This window comes from Bombus affinis, chromosome 5 (genome assembly GCF_024516045.1).
Source record: "Bombus affinis isolate iyBomAffi1 chromosome 5, iyBomAffi1.2, whole genome shotgun sequence".
NCBI classification, from domain to species: domain Eukaryota; kingdom Metazoa; phylum Arthropoda; class Insecta; order Hymenoptera; family Apidae; genus Bombus; species Bombus affinis.
In genome coordinates, this window is record NC_066348.1 from 5,101,469 (window position 1) to 5,127,056 (window position 25,588).

General features: G+C 38.3%; 1 protein-coding gene and 1 long non-coding RNA gene across 4 annotated transcripts in view; both read left to right on the top strand.

Moving 5' to 3' along the window:
• Nucleotides 1-25,588, top strand: part of LOC126916617 (telomerase-binding protein EST1A-like) — a 147,654-nt gene that overhangs the window by 39,712 nt on the left and 82,354 nt on the right. The gene's annotated exons all lie outside the window — the stretch shown is intronic.
• On the top strand, nt 17,160-25,135 carry LOC126916623 (uncharacterized). Its single transcript, XR_007710668.1, has 2 exons — nt 17,160-20,403; nt 20,446-25,135. It is a non-coding gene; the product is annotated as an uncharacterized LOC126916623 (long non-coding RNA).

The following is a 25,588-nucleotide window of genomic DNA, read 5'->3' on the forward strand; positions in this document are numbered from 1 at the left end:
GCAAATTACGCGGTTCGAATCACTTACTCGCTGCGAAGGGTGCATATTAAGCAGCGACGACGATCTCCTTGGCGGGAAGCAGAGCAAAATGCCCGCGCGTGAGGTACGCACCACCGCGGGCCAGGCAACGAACAATCATACCTACCGACGTCCAGACTTAATGTACCTAATGTCTATAATCTCAGATCATCTGCATCCAACCGTGTATATCCGTGCGCAGCTCTTTTCCACATACTCGACTTCTCGATGTCGACGTTGTTCTTTCATGCAACTCTACGACCGCTAACTTATTACATAGGATGTTTCAAAAAGTTGAGGTCAAACTTCAGGAATGCATGATACTCATCAAAATGGATATATTTGTTTTAATAAGCGCGAGTCTAAATATTATTAGCTTTGAAGCTACAATTGTCTGTAGAAGTTTTGTTCCTATTGCTAAGTGATATCGGAACAACTACTTAATTTTTGATTTTCAGATACTAAATGGATTTTTATAACTTTCTATCTTCCATATTATTGTTTCTCTTTTTCCTTGCCCTTCCTCACATTCCTTTTCCCGTAAGTCGATATACATGTATAGTATAATTAACTATATTAATTAAATCGATATATAAGTATAATCAACTAATGCATATCGTATTGATTATGCTTGATCTAACAACAAATCTACATTATTTACTCTATAAGTTAGGTATATATGTATATATGCAATAAAGTTTTTTATGCTGTTACTCGTTACAGTCCCAAGATTAACGATATGTATTCGAATCCATATTTATTAAGACCTTTTTATTTATTTGGTTGACTATTATGTGCTCCTAAAGTTTAACCCGACACTTTTGAAACATCTTGTACTTTCAAACAAACTGTTTCCTTCTTTGTTTTCCTCTGTTGATCTCGTTTGATTTTCGAAGGGGTTTATCATGGCATCAGTTGGATGAACGTCTCGCTGTTTCGCGGTTAACCGCACGTATCGCTGTTATTAAATTGCCTCATTGTTTTTACCTTTGTTCCCTCACGGTCGCTCCTGTTTTTATCGGATACGGTCCCCCGGTGATCATTTAGGGATACTCCTCTTCTACTCTGCACCTTCGACGGTCGTTGATTAAGTCGTTCAGGCCTCTGTTAAATTTAGGGTTTCCGGTTAGGCAGTAGACGCTGGAAAACGATGGTCGATAGAGTGGGAGTGGATAATGATCGCGGTTAGTTCTTTGTGGTTGCGTTTTCCCTTTTTTGGGGTGGTTTGAATTTCGATATCGGCAACAAGAATTCTTGTTTGTTTTGTGCTATGCTTTTGGTAGAATTTTATATGTTTATTTTAGTAATTTCGGGTTTGCAGTAATTGGGGTTGAATGTTAGAAATTTAAAAAGAAAACAGAATATCGCCAGTAATAAGTATATTGAATTAATTATTTTAATTTTAAGATCCTATACAAGCCGTTCTAACTAGGTTTAGGGAAAGGTTGCAAGTCTTTCGAAACTATTTCTAACTATTAATTCGCCATTAATTTGAAAAATTCAAAACTCAAAGTCGGACATGTTCGCAACATATAAACCGAAGGGTTTGCATACTTATGAACTGCAGTCTATATTGCTTGAAAATGATAGTTACTTAAAAATGGTTTGGCAGGACCCATGTCAAAATTGCTCGAGCTTTGGGTATATTCACTTGAGAAGATTACACGAAGGTAGTAGCTTGGGCTAAAATTTCAGCTAAAAGAAGTGTCTCCCGTATGCTGCTCACGTGCGCGAATCCGAAGTTATATTACCGATCGAGGCTGGCAGAGGCGAAGAGAAGCGCGCCAGGAATCGGTTCCGAGAAACTCGCGGCGAGACCTCGTTGGCATAAATTATCGAAAAGTACAGCCCTCGAAAAATCCACTGTTCGTGTGCGTGCGTACTCGGTTCGAAATTGCCTCTCTAAAACACGAGAATTATTGCCCTCCGTTCTCCGGTTCGTTCTTCGTTGGATTCGTTGGTTGGTTTCGGCCTGTTTCAATCCGCGCCCCGTTTCCCCTCGCGGGTTCCTTTTCGCGCGTGCTCTCCCACACGCGCGCTTTGCCTTTGTAAGAATGTCCCGGCACTCGCTGGCAGCGGCCATGTAATTTCATTTCACGACACTCCGCTGAACAAACGAAAAGGGAAGAAGCTTTCTCGAGCCGTCCCGTTCAGCCTCGAGCCCCGTTGTTCGACGCGCTGAAAAGAATCGATGTGTATAGAGGTTGTAAAAGGTTGGAGGTGTAACTGTTGCATGAGATGGATGGGAGAATTCTCTTTTCAGAATGGTTGCTTCGGGTGATGTTTGGTTAAGGTTTGTTTTATTGTTTGGGTATTTTAAAAAATTACGCAATAAAATACAATTATCGAGTTTGCAAGTAAGTTATTCTATTGTTGTGTTATTTTAAAATGTGATGTAATAAATACGCATTTATAAGTATCGGTTATTCCGTTGTTTATCTATTTTTTTCCAAGGATACAGTCAAGGAAACGATCAGATTGACTTTATTTAAGACTTAATCTGTTATTGAAAATTCATCGATCATAGATTAATAGCTTTTTTAAAGAATAGGATAAAGCTTGTAATCGAATAGATTAGGGATTACTAGGATTACTGAAAATTCAGTAAAATATTATATTTTCCTCAAAGAAAATCATAATATTACATTTTTTTATTTATATTTTTTTTCAAAAAATATGCATATTATATGATCGTATTTGTTTTTTAAGTAGCACAACACTACGCATGAAAAATTTATTTCTATATTTGATACATTTGAAAACACACAAACTGGTTATTAAGCGGTTGTCTCGAGTGCATTTTCCATTTTCTCTTCCCACTTCGTCTGGATTGCCCGGACTATATGCTGTTCATCTATACGTGTGACCCGTTCGCATGATTGCGGTACAGTGACCTTTGAACTTTGCATCCGCCCAGACACGGCTACATCCGAATATTAGGAGGGATCATTAGGAGGGATACGAATCCTGCTGGATTACCGCAGATTAAATTAATCCAGTCTGTCTCTCGGACCGGTGCCCATTATTCCACGTGACATTTGCACGCGGTGAATGCAATGTTACTGTATTTGCAGCTTCATTGTTAAATCTTAAATTTGCATGAATATCTTTAATTAACATTTCATATTTATACATGAATAATAAAATTTAATCTTTTTTGCAAATTAACATTTATTATCTTGATAATAATATCTGGATAATAAAAAGTATACTACTTCCCACGATTTTTAGATTAATTGATATAGTCTTATCTAGTAAAATAGGATCTATTTTTGTAAAAATAGGCCAAGGATATGATAAAAAAAAATAGAACTATCTAAGACATTGCTTTTATCATTGTTTTCATTAGAACTTTTTTACTCGTTCATAAAGTGACATTAAAAGCACAAAATACAAAGGAAAATATATTTATCAGATTCCTTCTCTCTGATCTCCATACTCACTCAGTTAGTAAACTCAAATAGGTATGCCAGGATAATATAAAGGACGATATAAGGGATAATATAAAGGATAATATAAAGGGTAATATAAAGGACACTATAAAGGATAATATAAAAGATAACATACCAGAATGTACATAAGAGCTTAACCACGAAAGTTTACGCGAAGGGCTGGTTACACGTTCATTCGGTTGAAACCGGGGAAAGAATGGCATAAAGAATAGTAAGATAGGAAAGAGCTAGAAAAATAGGCAAAGTCGATGAAACAGTCGACGCCAATGGATACGCATCTCTGGATGCATCGTCGTGACTCAAAGGTCTCCGAAAGATGTTATCAAAGCGACGAGAAGACGGGTCACGAGCGGGTTTTTGCACGTAACAAGAGGGAATTTCGTAGGATCTTGCGGAAGGAGCGAAACGTATGCAACACTTTGCACGGGTCATTAACACCTCGGTCAAGGCTTTAAACGAATCTGATTGGAGGGTCGCGCGCGAGCTCGTAAAAACCAGGACGGTGCTCTTGGGGGAAAGAATAGGCTTGAGATTGTCCGTGGATAAACCTTTGGAACGAGTAAATTGCGCGTCAAGCGGAATTACGTAAGGGAAGAACCCGAGAGAACAGAGATCGCGTTCCGATACGTAGCGACATTTACTGCCGGAGGTCTATATCCTTGTTAATTGCTTGTTCCACTTGATTCGTTGTTTCTCGTTAATATGAGACCAGATTGTGGCATGGCTTGCTTTGTTGGTTAGACCAGGTCCCTCTTCTACGATTGAGAATATATTGAGAATATTGATTTTTCACATCTATACCTTAAAAATAATAAATCTAAATGTTTTGTACAATAATGTTATAACACGGTGACGATAGCACAGAATGTTGAAGGGGCAAAGGAAGAAAAATCAAAATGTTAACAACGAGTTGTTTTTAAATTAATTAAGACTGTCATATTTTACAGGAAGCTTTTATTTTCGAGTGCTATCGATTCTGAGAATATTAATTTTCCTCATTGATATGTCAAAAATAACGAATCTCGATATTTTATACAAGATACTGTATTTATAGCGATTTATCGGTGAAAGAGTAGAGGGAGAAGAATTAAACAGAAATGGAATCCCTGATGATGAATTATCGTTCTCCAATTAATTAGGATTGTCACAGTCGGAATGTCATCAGTTTTTATTACATTAATCTTCCTTATTGAAATCTCGATGTATTATACAAGAAATTGATGGCTAATAGAGTAAAGAAAGAAAAACTGAACAAATATGGAATCTCTGATGATAACTTCGACTTGGATTGCAATTGTCACGTCTTTCGTGAGATTTTTTTGCTCTCGGGTGCCACCGATTCCAAGAAGATGTCAGCCTTGACAAGGCCACTAAAAACTGACTCCAGTTTCTTTCGTAAATTCTTTCCATGGATGGGATTGGCAGGGAAGATGACGCCCTGGCTGATCCTTCTTCGTATCCGTCTGGCTGTGTGCACGTTTCACGGGGAGGATGACGCTGTTTTTGCAATCCCGCTTCTCACGAATAATTCGCGGTTGGCAAGGGACAATTAGGGAAACGTTTAATAACACGATAGAAGCTGATTTCTTCGCTTTTGCGATTTGGAACGCATGCAAAGATACATATTCCTAACTTGTACTATATTGTATCAGACTGCTTGTTAAACTAATCGTCCTTCCTACGGTTATTACGTTTACTTGATTCGATTTGAAGATACTATCATTTCGTTTGATGCTTTGATTATTTTAATATCCATCCTCAGAAATAAATTTCCTGGTCTTATTTTCTTACCTAAGCTGAATTCAATAGTTCTTGCTTCTCATTTTATTGCTAACTAATTATTTAATAAGTTACTAGCTACTAGTTACTTACTTGGTGAAACTCAACTCTTCTGAATATCGTATCTCATCCTTTCCATTAAGCTTCATTACTAGATACTCTGACGCAACTATGTGGTTTATCACACAAATCGACAAATCAACGACATCCCTCAATCATGTTCATAACCTAAGAGGATGAATGTTATTCAACACATGTAGTATAAGCTAGGAGACTATTAGTAAGCATGAATTCTTATTTTAATAAGATCCTTACATCTTCTATAAGACATTCAAAGTTTTATCAATACTCCTTTAATATACGATAGGCGTTTTAGAGGATCCAATGTATTAAAATAATCGAACACGTCATCGATACTCAGAAACATCAAACCGCTAGAATCACCCTCAGAAATTCTGTATCTCTATCTCTATCCACTTTTCGAATCTCCCGACGGAATTCTAAACAGCAATTTTTCAAGCGTCGACTCGCATGAGAAACGTTCGGGTCGTCACGGTATAGTAGCCAGCGCACGCTACTACCTCGAGATCACATAATCTCCGTTGCGGTGTACGCGGCGCCGTGCCTAATGTAGTGACATTCGTCATTTTCCCACCTGGCGTTCCTCCGGGCTTCTTCCCACAAGCGGTCTGTGCCCGCCGCTTTCAACCCACACGCGCGCGCGTTACGAGAGGACACGCGCGCCTCCTCTGCTCGCTCGTGTTCTCGTAGCCGCGTGTCGCCGGAGATAGATGAGGGACTCTATCTTCGGCACGGAACCAGTTACAGCTTGACGAGCTGTGTGTTTCGCGTAATGCCTCACGATCTTATCGTCCTATTAATAATAAACCGCGAACGGCGTTACACGCTGCGAGAGGGAAATGTCTTTCAATGGTTGTCGTTTGTTTCCATGGACTACTAGCACGCGCCTAAAATTATGTCTTAGAAAGACGCCTGGTCTCTTTCTTTTCCTGTCTTTTGAAAGTACGCTGGCTCTCGCCAAAGAATTTGAACACTTGTAGAAACTTTTAAGAAATATACAGTGACTATAAAAAATATCTGTACATACACTTGTCTTCAAAGCGTTGTTTTTTATTAGGTTCTACGTTTCATTTTCATAGTGCCAAGTTATAATGATACGAAGATACTATTAAATAGTATAAAATTCAATATATTTGTATCCGATTAATTAGTAGTTAAATGCTATAATAAATACAATGGTATGTAGTACTTGCCGTCGCCACTGTATCATGTGTGTTATACGAAACATTTAAAAATTTCACTAGCACTCTAGCATAAGAGCCGATTGTCACGATTGTTTATATTGGTAAAATATGAAACAAATCTATATGGAAATTGCAAGATATTTAGTATAAGTATACGACTACATTTTGCAGAGATACCAAAAGTATTTCAACAGAAAATCAAAACTCAAAATTACTAGTTTTTCTTTAGCTTTTCCGGTTCTATCTGAAGATGAAATCGGAAGATTTTACAGTAGATGTCAGTTACGTGATTTCACTAGCGAACCCGCCAGGAAGATCGATTTGTATTCGCATTAGCGTCTAGTCACGGCATGGTCGCTTGAAAATTGAACTGTATTAGCCCGTTTAAACAGCATTGAATAACCTGGAACGAACCGTGACCGACTCGCTAGCGTAAATCAAACTTAATTAAGCAAAACGTAGTAACATACGAGCTGCGTTCGCTTTCTCCGTCTATCGCAACTATGAGGTTAATATGCACATATGTACATGCCTCGATCAGTTTTTAAGTAGAAAATCCCCGTGTATGTCGACCATGAACTCGTTCGTATAAACTCGAGATCCCCTTGGTGCTGTCATCTCTTTTCATCGATAATTTTATTAATGCGAGCAAGAAATATAGCTGCCTGTAATTCAATATCTTTCAATTTACATCAAGAAATTAAATTTTTATACATATGACATGAACAATAGAATATTGGGAATTACCCAATATATATATGGTATATATATAATTATTTATGTTATTTTTTTAGAATTATTTTATTTATAATTACTTATATTATTATTGTAATTATTTATATATATTATAATATATTATAATTATAATATAATATATATATAATTATTAAAAAAGGGTACACTTCACCGATTTCAATGAACTTGAAACATGTTGCTAAGGCCAACATTCTGAACTCCTTCTTCCTATAATATATGTAATCGTCGCGACTTTCGCTTCTAAGATATTAAAAAATCTTCGATTAAATTTAAATAGTTTCCATTATATTTCATTCTGTCATATAGGTGCCCGTATTTTCATATAGACGCCTTAAACATTTTTTTATATACCACTCGATACTTTTTTTAATTATCTACAAAAAGTATTCAGATACTTGGATTGAAAAATGATAAGCTTAAAGGATATTTTTATTACCAATACTACTTTATTACTTAGTAATCGTGCAGAAGGCAAGGAATGACAATTTAGTATATTTTTATTTATGTTTTCTCTTTTACAACGAATTAATTAAAAAATACATCGAATGGTGCACAAAAGAATATTCCATTTAAAAAAATAAAGCTGACATCGAAATTTTCGAAACGTCTCAGCTTTTGGAGAGGGCACATACACCACGTGATACTTCTCTCGAAATCATTTAATTTTGCTTAATGAAATCTTGTTTTATCTTTTATCGTTTTTTAACGCTATGACTTATTCCGGTTGCATGATACACTCTGTATGTGATACGATCATATTTATAATAAATTGACGAGTATATCGATAGAGTATCGAAAACAATTTTAAAATAATTTTCTGTCGGAAAGTATTTTTACTCTCACTCCCGCATACCTCTTCAACGTCTTGTTCAACCAGTTAATCGCACGTTATTTCACCTGGAAAAGATCCACCTGTGGTGTACGTGGTGTACCTTGACAAACGTTCATGAACTCGCGTTGTAATTTCTTTTTTCGTCTCGTCCAATGCGAATTAACACATACTTTCGAAAACAAGACGTAATACGGGTTTTGAAAGAGACATTGCCCTAATGCTTTGATCAGAATGGCAAACAGAGTTGAAAGCTGCGTAAAAGGTATCACCAAGGGTTATTAAAATACAAGTGAAAAATGTATTGGCTAGTCAATCATCTTCTACCGTTAATAACTGGATGCAATAACAGTACAGACTAATACGTTCAAATTTGGAAAGATATAGATCATCGAATATAAATCATAATTTTTTAAATAGGATATGTAATTCAATTTATAATATGATCTTGCATCTCAATAGGTTTCAGTGGTGTCAGAAAAATTAGGACAGTCCACCTATCTTTTTCAAAAGTTACTTTCAAACGTATTGTCTGCATTTTGGTACGAGCCGCGAAACGCTCGTTTCACAATCTGTTACCAATCAGTACGATTTCTTTCCCTCGTTTCCTACCCTCGTCGCTTTTTCCCCTCGAAGCATCTTTCGTAGTTGGAAAATGACTGACAATTACGCGTCGTTCGAAGCTGAAGTTCGAAACCGAAGGAAGGGTCGAAATTTAATTGTTTCACGGACAAAAACCCCTGCTTCGGCTGGTTATACCGGCGATCGAGCTGGCAAAGTTTCGGGGCTGCAAATATTGCCACTCTGAGCATACAGAGCCCCAGGCCTCGCATGTTTGAAGAATAATTCGAAGAGGCGAGCTGCATCGAGATTATTGACTCTCGAGCGTATTCGACGAGCAAATAATCACGAGCCAGTTGGTTCAGAGAGAAAAAGAGGGAGATTTACGGATACAAATATGCGGCTCGATGTTTGACAGAGCGTTATATTCAAATCGAGCACTTTCCAACTATATCGAGGCATTCGCAAGGATCATTTTTACTTTTGCGGTGGTTTCTAGGAAAACGGATCTTTTATCGGAGTTGCAGTTCGTTAGGTTATCTGTCGGATATAGCAATTTTTGTTTCAGTGACTTGTTTATAAACAATTGAATGTACTTAGTTATGAATTATGAGTTCGGATATTGCATAATTATGTATTAGGAAATGTGAGAAACTTAAGGGAAATCCTTGTTTTCTCTTGATTTAGCGATAATTATATGTTTAATACAATGGGCAAAAAATTACGGAAGATTACATTTCCTAGAAGTTTTATAAAATTTTCAACAACATTTTTCATACCACGATACTTTTCTACTACCGAAAAGATAAAAACACGTGGTAAGGTGGACATTATAGGACAAAACATAAAAATCGGACGAGTTCGTGTCGCAATTAAATATATTCGAATCTTCACAAAATATCGAAAAATTTGGAATCGTTTCTAAGATTCAGACTTTCGTCATTTTTCTTATATCATAGTAGCGAGTCTCACGACTCTCTTTCTTTTTTTATGGATAACTAAGCACACGTGAGAAGAGCCCTAAGAGCGTCAATAGTCGAGAGTCGATGAGTCGATCTCGTATCCGTGCTAGTGCCACTAAATAGTCGAGGAATAATTATCCCCCCGAGTTCGTTCCCTTTCGTGGTAGCTTTAAATTAAACTACGGTTTATACACCGGTTTATCGCGCCATGCTAATTTAACGTTGTCACACAAATGAAGGCTTATATAGAGGTTGGCCGACTGTATGGCGAACCTTCCGGGCTACGAACGCCTCGGAGACAAGCTCGCGTGGACCATTAGCCGTGCATAAATTGATTCCACGCTCTATGATCCTCGTGTTCGTGCGCTGCTTCCTCCTTTGTACCCTGATTATTGGCCACTTATCGCAGCTATTAATTATTCGATGGAACTCTAACTGCTCCTGCCACCATGATCACGCTTCGCGTTTCTATGTTGAACGTTACGCCTCCGCTACGACGCCTCCTCCGTCTCTTTTGCGGGACTATGCTTTTGAATGGTAATCAGTAGGCTGAGATCTTTTTTGTATTTATTGCTGAAGATATAAATATACGCATAATGCATACAGCGGATATCTATAAGGTGGAATTCCAGATATCAAATCATTGAGAGAAATTTATGTACAAAGATATTGTTTGAGGTTTATCTATCAAATTGTAAACATTTTTATTTTATGTTAAAAATCTTGCTTTATGTCTGAAATAATTGTTAAAGCAATAACGTCGGAAACAACCATTTCTTTTATTGATTTCGAAACGAGGTAAGTCGATTAAATTCATAATTAAATAACAAATCAATTCGATTACTAACTTTCAAGCCAACTTCCTCACAATATCTCGTAACCTCTCTAATAATTTAAAATCTCTCGTATATAAAAGATACTTGGCAATAAGAAGAACGAAAGCAAAACTTAATATCAAATCCCACTAAAATCCCTATCGTACTTCGAACAAGACCGTCCGTGAAATCCCAGCTCGACACCGCAAACCTCTCCTCATTCCCCAAGGTTCACCCCGCACGACAAATTGCTCGCATTCTATTCACGTCAACGTGCCCATACGTGCTTATACCTTGCCCTAACTCTCCATCTCTGAACCGACTTTACACGTTTTCCCTCGAGTATTATCCCAAGACCGAGCCAAGAACCTAACATCTTTCAGTATCCTACCATACACTATAGTCCACATGTATTTGGACACTTCGTTGTAGTTTCGTCAAAAGATTTATATTTTTGTTATATCGTTAAATAAAGTCTCTGTATTATTAATTCTATATTGTTTACCATAACTAGAATCAAATGCTTTGCTAAATTTATATCAAAACAAGTAACATGCTTGTATTATATTTCCTTAGTTCTACGTTTATTAATAACAAATAGCTGACACTTCATAAAATTTATATAAAGTTATAGAATATAGATCATGGAATGTGTGTAGATGTACGTACTGGGTAAGTCAATGTGAAAATTTTTTTAAATGAATTACGTTGCCTTTGAGGTTTATCTTTTAATAGGATGAATGCAATTTACTTTGATTTTCTTTACAATCTTATATTATTTTTGATATAGATATCAAAGTGACCTTGAGTATTTTATAAACGACGAAAATTCGGAACAATATCACTAAAAGTAAGTGATATAATTACGCTTAATATTTTGTCTGATTTTGAGATCTAAGATCAAGTAGAATTTACCTTATTGCAGAGTGACATACAGATGAATTTGTTTTTTCATCAGCTACAATGCGATATTATCAAAGATACATTAATTCTGAAACAGCTCAAGATAACAACACTACTTTGATATCTAAATTAATAATATGACACGTAAACAAATCAAATTGCATACGTCGAATAAGTGTCTTCAAATACAACATAATACATATAGAATGTTTTTTGATACAATAGATAACGAGTTTTTATTATTTTTATTACTTATTTAATTCTTGCTTTTCGGCTTTGAATGGCTTCCAGCTATCAGTCTTGCAACCGTACATAATCTCTACCCAATACAACAATAGTATTTTCCTTTAACACTTTAACCCTTATTTTCATTATTTATGACACTTCGTTATTTATCTAGTTCTTATTCTTCTAGTCTTTTATTCGGTGTAATTTCCTCCAGAGAACGAGTTATTTTACATAATAGTTCTTATTGACTCATGCAGATAACTGTATTTCGTACAGATAAGCGAACAAACGTAAATACGAATTAACAACATGAAATAATCCGAAAAGAAAAGCAGACAGAGATACACCAAGAACGAGAATTTCGTGATGATTTTTCAGATTTGATTAATTTTCTGTAAGTGTTCTCATAGCTTTAAAGGGAAACTTTACACTTGAAAACGAGGGAAAGCAGCTCGTGTCTATTTATTTATGACTTATCGATGCTCGGTGAATTTCTCGCGTGTATATTAAGGATGCACAGGGTTTCAGAGAGGCGGGAGGATTAATACGATAGCAGGGCGAGCGGGGCAGGCACAAATTGCATGTTATAGATAATTGGCAAGTTCTGTAACACGATTCAGCTACTATCCGTCCACGGGAAGGTTCGACGTTGCGTCGCCACGTTTCGCCGCGACCTGCGCGCGGAAAAAAGAGTCGAGCCGGATCGGTATTCCCTCGACACACGTAATAATGCTAACACGTACAGACAGTGCCAGTAAATTTATGTAGGCACGCCGAGTGGCTGGCTGTAAGCCCTCGTGTACCTACGAGCTCACGGATATAACCGAGAGAGCGTTTCTTGCTGGTCGGTGAAAGGCGCGTAAGAATGTTCTTATTCTCTCTCCTTCTGTTTTCTTGCGAAGACGTGGGTTTGGTCGTGTCTGCGGAATCAATGTTTCAGTCGAAACGTACCTGTCAAGATGGCCGCTTTTCGATGGACGTGGGAAGGTCTTCGCTGCTCCAGGGAAATAGAGGGATGCCCTCCATGAGAGATTTGTGTGTCAGTGGAGCTTCGGGTTTAGGCTCTACGCCGTAGAACCTATTCTGTGGTGTTGTTCAAAGAAATTTGCTGCAGCTTTCTAGTGTTTGATTCTTTATCGTTCCTTCTTTTTCTTTTTTAACTCTTAGTTAGAATGTTTGAGAGAAGCGCGAATTTCTATTTCGTTAGTAGAATTTAGTGGAAGAAATTATGTATTTGATTAATTAACTGAAAGAGGCAGTGGTTTTTTAACAAAGTTTCTGTAAAGGTTATTCCCTTATTTTATCGGTAGACTACGAATATAATACGAATTCATGTTTCTATGGATATAATTAAAAAAATGGAAGTTAGATAGGGAATTGATTTATCTACTGAACGTTGTAAAGAGTATTATACTTTAGATACTTTACATATTATCCCTTTTCACACGAAAGGCGAGCCTCACTCACCATGTGGTATGATGCCGCAACTCGAGAGGTGAGTCTCACTCACCATGTTGTGTGATGCTGCAACTCGAGAGGTGAGTCTTGCGCACCAATTGCTTTGCTATATCTTGGCTGAAGAATTATTAAAATTGAAATTCCACCTCACAGAAACTATCTTAATGAACAGAAAGCATATACCAGAACAAATAAAAAGAATAAAATTCGAAAAAAATCAACAGTAGCATACCGGAAAAGAACTACATTAGTTTTAGTATGGAAGGACAAGAGGGTTGTCACATGCTTGACTAACTTGGACAACGCAGGAATAACGCCTGTGAAACGAATTTTACGAGGTGGAGTAGAAATGACCGTCAAGAAACCTAACGTAATAATAGATTATATCAAACATGGGTGGTGTCGATCGTGCAGATTAGTATGCCTCAACGTACTGTTTCTTAAGAAAATCGCTAAAATGGCGGTGTAAACTGTTTTTTGGGGTTTAGAAATTTGTTCAATAAATTCATATATTTTATATAAATCCACTAAACAGTAGAGAAGCGAACAGACGCTTGATCACTTGCGATATTTGAAAACATTAGTCCACCAATTGACTGGAGATTTTCGCCAGCCACGCGATCGAGCTTCGTCTTCAAACTCAGATTCCGAACATATCCGCTTGGATAGAAAGCTACACAATATTCTAACAGGAGTTACGAAGGACTGCAAAGTCTGTTCTCAGAGAAATAAAACTGGAAAAAGGTATCAAACGGCATATTATTGCAATACTTGCCCGACAAGCCGGGCATGTATTTTAGGAATTGTTACATGAAATATCATACACAGAAAAATTACAGACTAATATTTAAGAAATTATGTTTATAAAGGTGTAAAGATATATAAAATGTTAAAATATACAAATTTTATACATTAATTTGTGTCTATAATGATTTTAAGTTACTGGTAAGAAATACGTCAAAAATGTTGCGAAACGTCTCGAGTTGCTGGTGCACCGCGCGAAAAAGATCCCGAGTGCAAAGGGTTATTATGTATATTCTTTGCAGTTTTGTAGCCTCAAATTTACCATAAACACGTAGAAATCTGTAGTCTACCTATAAATTTGTAAATTCTGCGTTCTCAGTGAATTATAGCAATAATTTGTTACAGTCTCACAAAACAAGGTATCCTTTCTTCACCGTCATGTTTATGATTATAAATATCTGCTATTTAATTAAATCCTGTTCCTTTTGTATCATTTAACCGTTTCGCTAATAGCTAACATATAAATTTCGACGTGAACTATTTATCTTAGACTTGGATTAGAAACTGAAGTTATGTTTCTAAATGAAGGTTCAACTTAACTTGTAGTTGCCTTAATAGCAAGCATAAATGGTAAATGAAACATAGTCCAAGATAGGTGACAAGTTAGATGCGCGTAATTCAAGGAATGTGTGCATAGATTACATTCATTAATACCCCGCCATTAACACGACGAAGTTTATTTATCATTTAAAGCAAAGCCCAACGGTGTTGTAAATTCTCTAAAATGTTTTTTTATACGAGACTTATGTTACATACGCAACTTAGAGAAATCTATTATTAATCTCAAATCTCTTGCACAAAAGATTATGATTACATTGCGAATGTTCGTGCATCTATGGGAAATTTAAAAGTGTAGAAATGCATATAACACACATACAGATGTATATAAAACTTCCAAAGTATATGTTAGTTATAACGTACATATTTAGGTTCTAATTTATTTAATTATATAGGTACATAAGAATTTGAATTTGTCTAATTACATCGCCAGTCTAATTACAGCATATCTTTCTAAATTTTACATCATTCGAATTTTACACCATCAGTGAGTATCATCCTCAAACCTAACCCAAACGTTCTCCCTTCCATGATCTTCCTCCGCTTTAGAAGCATCGTAAACACTCTCGACCTTCTGCAATACTTCGCTAAAAGGGTTAATATTCAACGTAAAAAAATATAGTGGGACGTCCGTGCAAGAATTTATTCGGTCTGGGTTAGTGCACGGCCGATAAAGAAGCGGCGCGAACGAAGCGTATGGTCACCATTCTTTCCGGCCATCTAAGGCAGCCGGGCGATTTTTCAAGAACGTTCGTCGATTTATGTACGGCTGTTGGTACTCGCGTAATCGTCGTGCAATTGGCGTACCATGGGGAGGACACGGCGGCGCACATCGCGATGCACAGCCTTAATGCACCGATATAAATGCGCGTCCGGTATCTGGTTCTCTGCTCGGTACCTCTTTCTCTTTTCTCCGCGCTTGTCTCGCTCTAGAGTCCCGAGCATCGCGTAATTTAGCGTTCCTGCTCGTCCAGTCGATATCGTCGGTCCCAGGAAACTCACTGACCGGCCTTAATGAACGGCTTTTGCTCCATTTCCGGCTAAGGCGTTCGCCGGCGCTGTCCCTGACAGGGAAAAAATCCGTCGCGGCTGACATCGGACCTCGAAGTAGAAAATAAACGCGACTCGCTTTTCCATGACGGTATTCTCGTCGCTTAATGTGCCGTGAAGAATCAGTGGGTAACCCTGGCCACGTATACGTTTGGTTGGATTCGTTAGTCCTTTCATATTTCTTTCTTTTTCTGGTTAGTTATAGTTTGATGTATATGATGTGTCAAATGTTATTGAAATTATTGTGAAATTAATAAATTATTCTGAAATTATTAGGATATGGATTTCGACGTGTATTTTTGTTGTATTGTGCTTTTCCTTGGTTAGGAAATTTCTTAAGTTTGAGGAAAATACGATTGCTCGCTTTAATTCGATGGTAATATTTTTAAGGGCCTCCTCTAAATTGAAGGTAAAGCAAGAATAAGATATACAAAAAATGTAGAAGTATATTAATTTTTACTTATCGCTATCACAATAATTCGTCAATATCAATCAAATAAGAGCGAAAAGAAATCAAACGCTACATAAGGAAGAAAATTCTATTATTCTAAAAATGATAACTGATAATTGTTCGTATTAAGTTATTACTAATAATCTTTCACAAATCTACCAAAATGAACATCAATTTAATACAAAGTTCTTCATAAAAATACCGGTGAACATCACGATCTTCACCGTTAAGCCTCATTAACATACTCGCTGCTCCGTTTATTCGCAGTACTTTTACTCAGAACCGTCATCTTCGTGTGCATACGTCTGCACTGCAAAAAACACTAGCAGAAACCACTGAACATTAATTCATAAGAAATTAATCCCGTATTACCACGATCAAGCTGATCAAGTCAGATTGTGGAACGATACGGGATCGTCGCGAGAAGCGCGGAAGGCGATCAATTTACACGACAAAAAGCGTGTAACGCGTTACGAATGTTATAAGCTCTATGACAAAATGTAATGTCGAACGTCACTCAAGGCGAATGAATTAGTAATCTCAGTGAGAAGCGTGGGAAGCTTAATTACTGATACAACTAAGGGTGTAAGAGTATGATATTCGAACAGTTTGATGCCTAAGTATCGAGTTGAATACAAAGTAATGTTGGACTTTTACAGTAAAGCTTTTTTTTCAACAATAGTCGTCGACAAATTGTATTTTCGAGCAAACATCAAGCAAATGTTTGTCAAGTACACGTTAATGAAAACGTAAACGAACTTACGATTTAAACAAGGCCCAAAAAATTTGTTATATAGGAGATAAAAAAACATGGATAATCTTCGACGAGAAGATGATATTAAGAAGAACCAAGATCAGACGCATCAAAACTCTTTTTATGGTACAATCTTTAACTCTGTGGGAATTTGAATTGTCATGCGCGTCCCGATTTTTTGCAGAAAACTATAGCAAATTTCAGAACTAAATTTCAAAACGTTCGATACAAATAACATTAAATTCGTAAACTGGTATCGGTAATTATCGATGGGGTATCAATCCCAGCACTACTTGCCGCGTTGTCCTGCAGCCACCGTAGGAAATATATACGACGAAGAGAGAAGAGAGAAGAGAGAGAGAGAGAGAGAGAGAGAGAAGAGAGAAGAGAGAGAGAGAGAGAGAAGAGAGAAGAGAGAGAGAGAGAGAGAGAGAGAGAGAGAAGAGAGAGAGAGAGAGAGAAGAGAGAGAGAGGAGAGAGAGAGAGAGAGAGAGAGAGAGAGAGAGAGAGAGAGAGAGGAGAGGAGAAGAGAGAGAGAGAGGGAGAGAGAGAGAGACGGAGGAACCTAGCGAGAGGGTTGTCGGGATAGAATCTCAGCGCGAGGAGAGGGCTATTATTAAAATTGATGTTGCAATGGTAATAAGCGGAATTGCCGGGTATTAAATTAAATTATTTTAATGCTGCGACCGGTCATGGTCCAGAGTGGGAGTGACGAGACGAGGGGGATGGTATATCTGTCGGAGGTGCGGCTTGTAATATACACCACGCGCGGATTGCCGAGATTGAACGGTGCGCGGATGAAACTGCAACAATTTTGTACATTCTGATACGAAATGACCTTCGCGACCTGGCGCCGCTGCTTTAACACGTTTCTCGTCGCGCGCGGATTTTCATCCCGAATCGAAGGACGCGCGAGAGGGGACGCCTGTTAACTTCGGATTCAATTTCGCTAGCGTGTAATTGATGGTGGTCTCATGGAGAGAAAGGAAAGTTGCGAGAACGAATTGTGGGAGGAAACTGTGAAGAAACTTTGCGAGTGTTGAGGGTGTAGAATTTACACAGTACATCGTACACGATGCACGGCGGCTTGTAGATTTATGTATTTTATGATACGTTAATTGTATGCATGCGAATGAATGGATTAAATTAAAATTTGAAAGATGCAGATGTAGAATGGGCAATAAAAGTCCATGTACTTTAAAACGGCGTTAGCCTACTTTTTGATAATTGGATGTAAGACAAACCTGTCTTTAATTACCAACATTGATTTATAGTATCGGTGAATAATAACAAATACCAAGAAGCGAAGGTTCTGCAAGGAAAATAAAATTACTCGTATTATTACTGGTATTAAAAATAATTCATTGTTCTCGAAAGAATTATTTATAATTTATGAAGAACGTACGAATTATCATTTAGTAGAGGTATTACCATGTAAAATACATTTTCATTGTTCCTGAAAGAAATATCTCTCCATTCCTTCCTGTTCTTGTATACCCGCATAAATTTCAACCATTCATTTCGATTCATCTTTCATTTTCATCTTTCTCTTCAATATTGAACAATAAATATTCTTCACAAAAGAAATTCTATCCTTATCTGCATATAAAATCCAGTAAAATTGAACGTTCAACGTAAGAAACACAATTTATTCAAACACTAATTAATCGATTATTCCACAGTTATTTCCGGTTGCACATGGAAGGCGTCGGAATTGTCTAAGAACCTGTGAAAAATCATGAATTAATAGAACGCGTCGATTACACGTAATCTCGCATTAAATAATTTTTCTGACAGTGCTTGGGAATCTTTCTTGCATGCAATGCAGCTTTATACTTTCCCACATGAAAAACATTAATAATCCTAGGTTAGTCTGTTACCGAGAATTGTAACAAAATAATCTTTTCTCGAAAAGGAAAGTTAAATACAATCCAAACAGCACTAAAGACATAACAGGGCCTGAAACATGAAGTTTTAATTTCCAATATTAACTCACGTCCAACAGAAACTAATAGTTGATACCAGTGTGTATTTGGCAACTTTGCCTCACCGACAAAGTTCCGTATACACGATCGGTTCGATATATCGTTTACCCGTTACATTAATTAATCTAACTTGCGGCAATCATCGTTAACTTACTCGTATAACTTCGTTATTTCTGCCCCGATATCGTATTCACCGTCGACTGTATCGTGTTCCCCTAATTATTCACCGAGCTTTCGAGCTCTCTATTAAAATCAGGGAGAGAAGTTAATTAACCCTTGATCAATTTTTTTGTACATACAATGTCGTCGTGTTTTCACTTAGCCTAACGCTTTTTCGAGATTCCATTTTATCTAAACGTCCCTGTTACGGTCTCATTATCGTTGATACGCAATCGCGAGCGTATAATCCTTTTACACGGCTACTTAACGACAAACACACGCCAAGAGAGTTTTCTCTTTCTCTCTCGCTATCTCTGTTCCTTTGGTTTCTCGGCTAATCCAAGGGCCAACGTATATCACGCATAGTAATTACTTCTAATTAGTAACGTATACAACGCTTTAACAAGACGCTCGTACACGCTTGTACCGCTTGTAACGCGCGATAACCGTGCTGCTAGCCCGGCCGCCGGCAAGATAGCAGTTTTTTAATTGCCACAGCATAATTAGCGGCCTGTGCGTAACCCTTGATCGTTCGTTAGTACCTGCCTATTTCCCGGAGATTCTACCGGGAGTTTCTTTCGCGTTCATCGTTGGTAATCATGTCTAGAGCCGCGGTAACAGACGCTAGATTCGAGTAGAGTTCGGTTGTTCCTTCTTGCGGTTGTCTTGTAGAAATTTGTAGTCGAATCATTTCTGATAAAGAAAGTGTTATACAGATGTTAAATTAGTTTCAACCCGCGATTGATATCATTGGATCGTGATTCATAGAAATTGTTTAATTCTAGGGCACGTCATATCATTCGTATTCTAAATCTTACCGCCCATCGTAATAACATTTTTCCAAGATTTAATACATCAATTCCATTTTGCATTCATGCACAGAAACTTTACTCTTATTTATTTTCAACTTGTTCCTTCATGAAGAGGCACCCTTTGCACCGTTGTACCAGCGGTTACCGAACGCTCTGTATAAAGCCGGAGTATCAAAAAGGAAAAGAAGCGACGTTCGAACGTCGAAGTATCCGTACGTCCGGTTTCACGGCTCCTCTTCTGTCAGCTGGCGAATATTTGCGCCGGCTGTTCGCACTCCGTTGCAGGCGAAACGAAATCGCCCTTGAGGCGTGCAGGGCTCTTTTCACAGCCGACCAACGGGCACAGCCCTCTGTTTGTCCGCGAGGCGCGAATTACGACTCCCTTGTGTCAATATGTCAGCAAAGATATTTCGTCCTCGCTTTCGTTGGTTCACGCGGGACCGCTACTTTTATCGAAGCCGGTCCCGAGTCGTCTCGCATAAAGCTTATTTGCCGACTCGTGATGCACCTCGAGCTGTACTCTCGCGCTTCACCTCGCGTTTCTCTACGCTCCGTTGCGCTTCTCTCCGGCAAACATCGGGATTTGCTTTTCGACGCATGGCTACACGAACCGACGAGGAAGCGTTCCTTTTCTTCTTGACAGGTTTCCGAAGGTGCTCGAACCGGATTTACAAAATTGAAAGATTAACCTTTTAATACTTCGATGGAAGATTATGTAAGGTGGAATGTTCCATCGGAGGCGAGCAATTCGTTGCAGCGATAAATTCCATATTTCGATACTGAAAGTTCCAATATCTCAATAAGGTAAGATTTGGTATAGATAAGCTATCCAATTATCTCAATAAGGTAAGATTTGGTATAGATAAGCTATCCAATTTGAAAAAGTCAGCACGAATATTAGTTAACTGTGAATTTACAACGCGTCCGAAAAAGTAGTTGATTTTTAATTGGCTTTTATTGACTTCGACTTTTTGGTCGGCTTATTTATTTGTTATTATACTAAACGTTCGTGTTTATTTCACGCCTCTTCGTGTTCATCATTTCAGTCGAACGACCATTGTTCCTCGTTCGTGCGCCTTCAATTACATACTATAACGCATTGCAAACAGCGAGATTAATATATGCAAGATGTCGAATCGACTTTTCCAATTTCATATTTAATCGTAATTCAATCACAGAAACGATCCATTATAATTAAGGGATTCAAGCATAAAAATTCGGGAACCGTGGCAAAGTCAAAAGGTTAAAAAGAGAGGCAAATCTTTTTTATAGAAATACAATGTTCCTCCTTGCACCTAATAAATCGATAAATCTAACGTCTGATCGATAAATCTGTGTTCAGCGATACTCATGGACAATCGTTTAATCCAAAGCACGGTTCATGAATCGATGATTAGAGCGAATAGGCATCCGCTCACTGCGCGGAATTTATCGTTTGTGCAAATGTAGATATGTACCAGCAGCGATGCGATATTTATCGCGTGTACACGCATTAAAATCGACAAGCAATCGACGGTCCTTAGTTATTTATCGCGTCGTTACCGGACATGCAGAACCGACCCGTGTCGGCGGTGCTCTCAGTGCAGCTACATCTTCGTTTTACGATTTCCTCGTTCGTATACACCGAATGTTACGACAAGGGTCCCGCCACGCATCCACAGACGGTGCATCATCGACAAATCATTTCGAACGGCGATATCGTGCCGGCTGTCAGCGCGTTTATATGCGTTGCTGCCGATTAATATGGATCATTCCTTTGCTAATTTATACCGGCATACTTGTAATCATTCGAATCGGATGGTGCAACATCTGAACGCTCTTCCTATCGACGAATGAGCTACGGTATCTCTATCGATTCGTTAGTCGTTTGGTACAAATGCTAATGAAATGGGTTTTGGCTGCTTAGGATTTATTTTTAATTCTTAAATGAAAGGCTCGTAACTATTTAGATTGCGGATATTTACGCTCTTATGGAAAATTTGGAGATGTTAATATTACATGGATTATACTGTAACTATTTTGAATATTTAAAATATTTTTGCGTGTTGTGTGCACAAATAAACAAATGCATAAATGATCTCAGGTTATCAATAATCAGTGCATCATATCAGTACAAGCAAAGGTCCTCAAAGAAGATTCCAATGTAATTACACAACATCCAATTATCGAACAAATTACTTCATTTAATCACAAATTCTACAATTCCAAATTAGACTATTCCCAATCGAGTGATCAAGTTGAACAAGTTGGACTCAAGCTTATAATCACCTACTCATTTGCCTAAAAGATTAAAATCAAATATCGCTATACCTTAAAATCTAAGCAATCAGTGATGTAGCATTATGGATCTCTTCAAGTGTCCCAGCCTCGCGCATCAAATATTTCTGTCTTCCGTCGAAAAAATGACGAAACACTGGTTATCAGTTCCCTCATTTCTCTTTGCCCTCCATCCCCAGGAGAAAAGTCGTAAGGGCCCGCATTTTATCGGTACGTGAATCGATTTCCGATCAGGCCTCTCAACCCCTGTTCATCCTCCCTTGAGCCGCCCTCGCGATAAACTATTCTCGTGCGCGAGATCGCGACGTCATGAATTATTCCAACGACTTCTGGAGCCGGGCAACTCTCAGGGACGATTTCGTTGTCTCGTTGGAAGAAGGACGGAGAATGGCAACGGGGTGTAGAACAAGAAGAGGAAAAGGGGCAGCCATTCCGCTAGACAAAAGGCCTCCGCTGCAAAGAAGATACCGATCCACTGAAGATATCGATTGTCTCCGCTGCCTGTGTTTTCCAAGATAACTTGCTAACCGTCTACGAGCGAGCAAGAACCATGCATCTCAATACGATCGGTGCGTCGCGTCGACGTGCCATTTCGATGTATCGAAGGTTATTTAAGGTTAGTGGAGTTGGATAGTTATGATAGGTTTTTAAGCTTTTTCCCCTTATAATACGTTGATTTTTTGGTTATTATTTCATCGAAGTATCGGTTTAGTTTTTCCTAAGGTTGTTTTAGGTTATTGCAGTTTGATGGTTGTGACAGGCTTATCACATCGATGTTTAAGTCATTGTTTCTTTACGTAACGTAACGTACTATACTAACGACAGGCTTGTTAGAATCATTTTCTTATTTTGATATCATTTCTTCCTGCACCCATCTTGTCTCATTTTTTTCGTTACTATCTTAAAAGCTAGGTGATGTCTCATAATATATAAAAAACTTGATCATCCCACTCAAAGTTCAAGATTGAATTTTAAGATCTCGAAATGCAAGTGACTCGAACTTAAGCCACTTAAGTGACTTACTTTACTATATTATACTAAAGGACCGTAGAACGAATGTAACATCACCGTATCGAGAAACGACCGGCTCCGATATCCCGGCGTTCGTTCTGCGATTGTAATAGGGACATTTGTCGTTATACATATACGCGAACTTACGGATGGGCGCGGTTGCAGGCATGGGAGTCCTCGTCGCGAGGATGATGCTGGCGGCCAGTCAAGGTGGAAGGAATAAAAAGAGGAGAATCTCCCTAGGGCAGTCGTCCTTGCCCTCGCCGGTCGGCCCACGTCAAGGCCACCTTGCTCCAGGCGCATTGCACCCGTTTCTCTTTCTTTCTTTCTCCGTTTCCTTTTTCCTTTCCCTCTTGCCACGTTCGTTCGTTCGCCCTTTCGTCCCCCTTCGCCTTTTTCTCCCTTCAACGTTCGTCTAACGCGTTGTATCGCTCCACATGAACTACCCCCGTGCAGTCCGCGACATCGCAGTGATCTAAAAAGCAGCATTCTGTGGACAAAATACAATTTTTGTGGATGTTTTCCTCTGAACTGATAACTCGCATGATAATGTTACGAAGACAAAATTGGGAAATTTTAAATGAAACTAGTTGAAAATCTATCTGCTTGTCTGATTTTCGAATTAACTGTATGTTCTTGTCAGTAACTGCGTTTTCCTAAATAATTTGCAATAAAATTGTATTATATCATAGAACCCAGATTTATTTTGCAAAATGTCAGCGTAAAGATGTTTTTAATTTTGGACTCCTTCCAGATCATTGTCGACTCGTAGACCACTTTCCGTTCTCCTATTTCCATAGCTGTTTGTCGCGGTTATAGGTTGCACACATTCGCAGCCATGTCTCTCCTTATTCCTCCCCTCCTGTCACCCCTTTCTGTTCTATCCTCTTTTCTCTTGGTTTCACTCGATCCTCATCTTGCTTCATATCGTTTACGCTCCGTTCGTGCGACAGATATCGCCTCCGATCTGTTCGATGCTCCTACTACTCTCTTCTTGGTTGTACCTGTTGTTTTTCAAACGTTTCCCTTCCTCTCTCTCCTCTGTCGCTATAAATATCCGGCAAGGTGTTATTTTTAACTCGGTATCGCGCGACACGCAGCAGCATGGTTACAGCAAGAGGAACACGATGAAGGAGGAAAGGGGAGGAGGTCGAAGGGTTCTCGATACGCGGAGGATCGACGAAAACGGGTTCCACCGGATACTGCGCCTGTTGCGCCGACTGAGTGTACTCTTCGCACTGAACCCCGGCGCGACAATAAAGTAACGAGATCGAATGGGTTCCTCTTTGTATGAAATTCGTATAGTTGCAAGGTATTTTTAGTATTTTACTATTGATTAGGATGGTTTTGTTGGAAGATTAAATTAAGAGTCTCATTTGGCTGACGATGATTGATATTGGTGGATCCCTTTCTACGCTATGGTAGAACTTTATTTGTATCATTAGAACTCGCTAGGGAGCAGATGTTTCGCATCTAACTGAAGTCTATATGATGGCAATTCATTCACCAATTTTCCTCGCTATTTATTATTTTTCGTTCACGCGATAGGAATTCACATTCAGATAAGTGAATTCAATTACATGGAATGGTTAATTGGTTATCAACTAAGATTTTGTTTAGTTTTTACGGATGAATTTTACGGTCACAAGGTTCAAAGTTGTAACGGTATCGTTTTTGTACATGTTAGGATTTCAAGTAGTAACGAAGATAGTACTCGAATGTGGTATTAATTGATTTTGACAATCAAAATTGATACGTATGTATTCATTGACACGAGATTATAATGTAATAATATTATAAAATTTATTAACTCTTCAGAATTTTGTCAACATCTTCCACCCCGTATCCTCTAGCTTTTGTTACCTAAAGCGATTCTATTTCCTCATCCAACACTACTTCTTCTTCATCGACCTCGCACCTCATCCACCGCTTCTTCTTCACCAACGTTACACCTCCGATCTCTTCTCTGCTCGTTTTTTCCTCAGTGCAACCTGTCCCTCTCTCCCTTCCTCTTTCCGCCTTTCCTTCCTGCAGTGTTCTCTGGAGCATGACTCTGGGCGTTGATTAGACCCTACCTTTTCCTCTTCCTCCGCGAAACCTCTCTCCTCTGCTCTTCCCTCTTCCTCCCTACAGCTTTCCTTTTTTCATCCTAGCTTGGTGACCTTGCGAAGGTCGGGTGAACGAACAGTATTGAGAGAGAGAAAGAGAGAGAGAGAGAGAGAGAGAGAGAGAGAGAGAGAGAGAGAGAAAAGAGAGATACGCAGAGATACTAGCAAGAGCTAGCTTCTTCTTCTTCTTCTTCTTCTTCTTCTTCTTCTCCTCCTATTGCTTCGACACGTCTGGACGCTGTAGTATACACGGTGGACTGTAAATTAAAATATGAAACTAGTTAACAGTGTATTAAATTTTCTTCACTGCTTTGGTTCAGTAAATGTAATGGATCCGTTATCGTTTATTCCGATTTTTATAAAATTCTTTTAACGGCTAAAGGTTGAGTAGTCTAAAGAGTCACAAAAGATTGCATACTCCAAGAGTTACAAAAGCTATTTGAAGGAATACTTTGATGAAGAATACGAAAAGATCGGAAGATATCCCGTAAAGATTACAAAAACTATCAAAAGGAACGACTCATATCTATGTGATATAACGTTATTTTGAAATTTTTCTAAAGTTTCCCCACCAAATCTTCATATTAATCCAT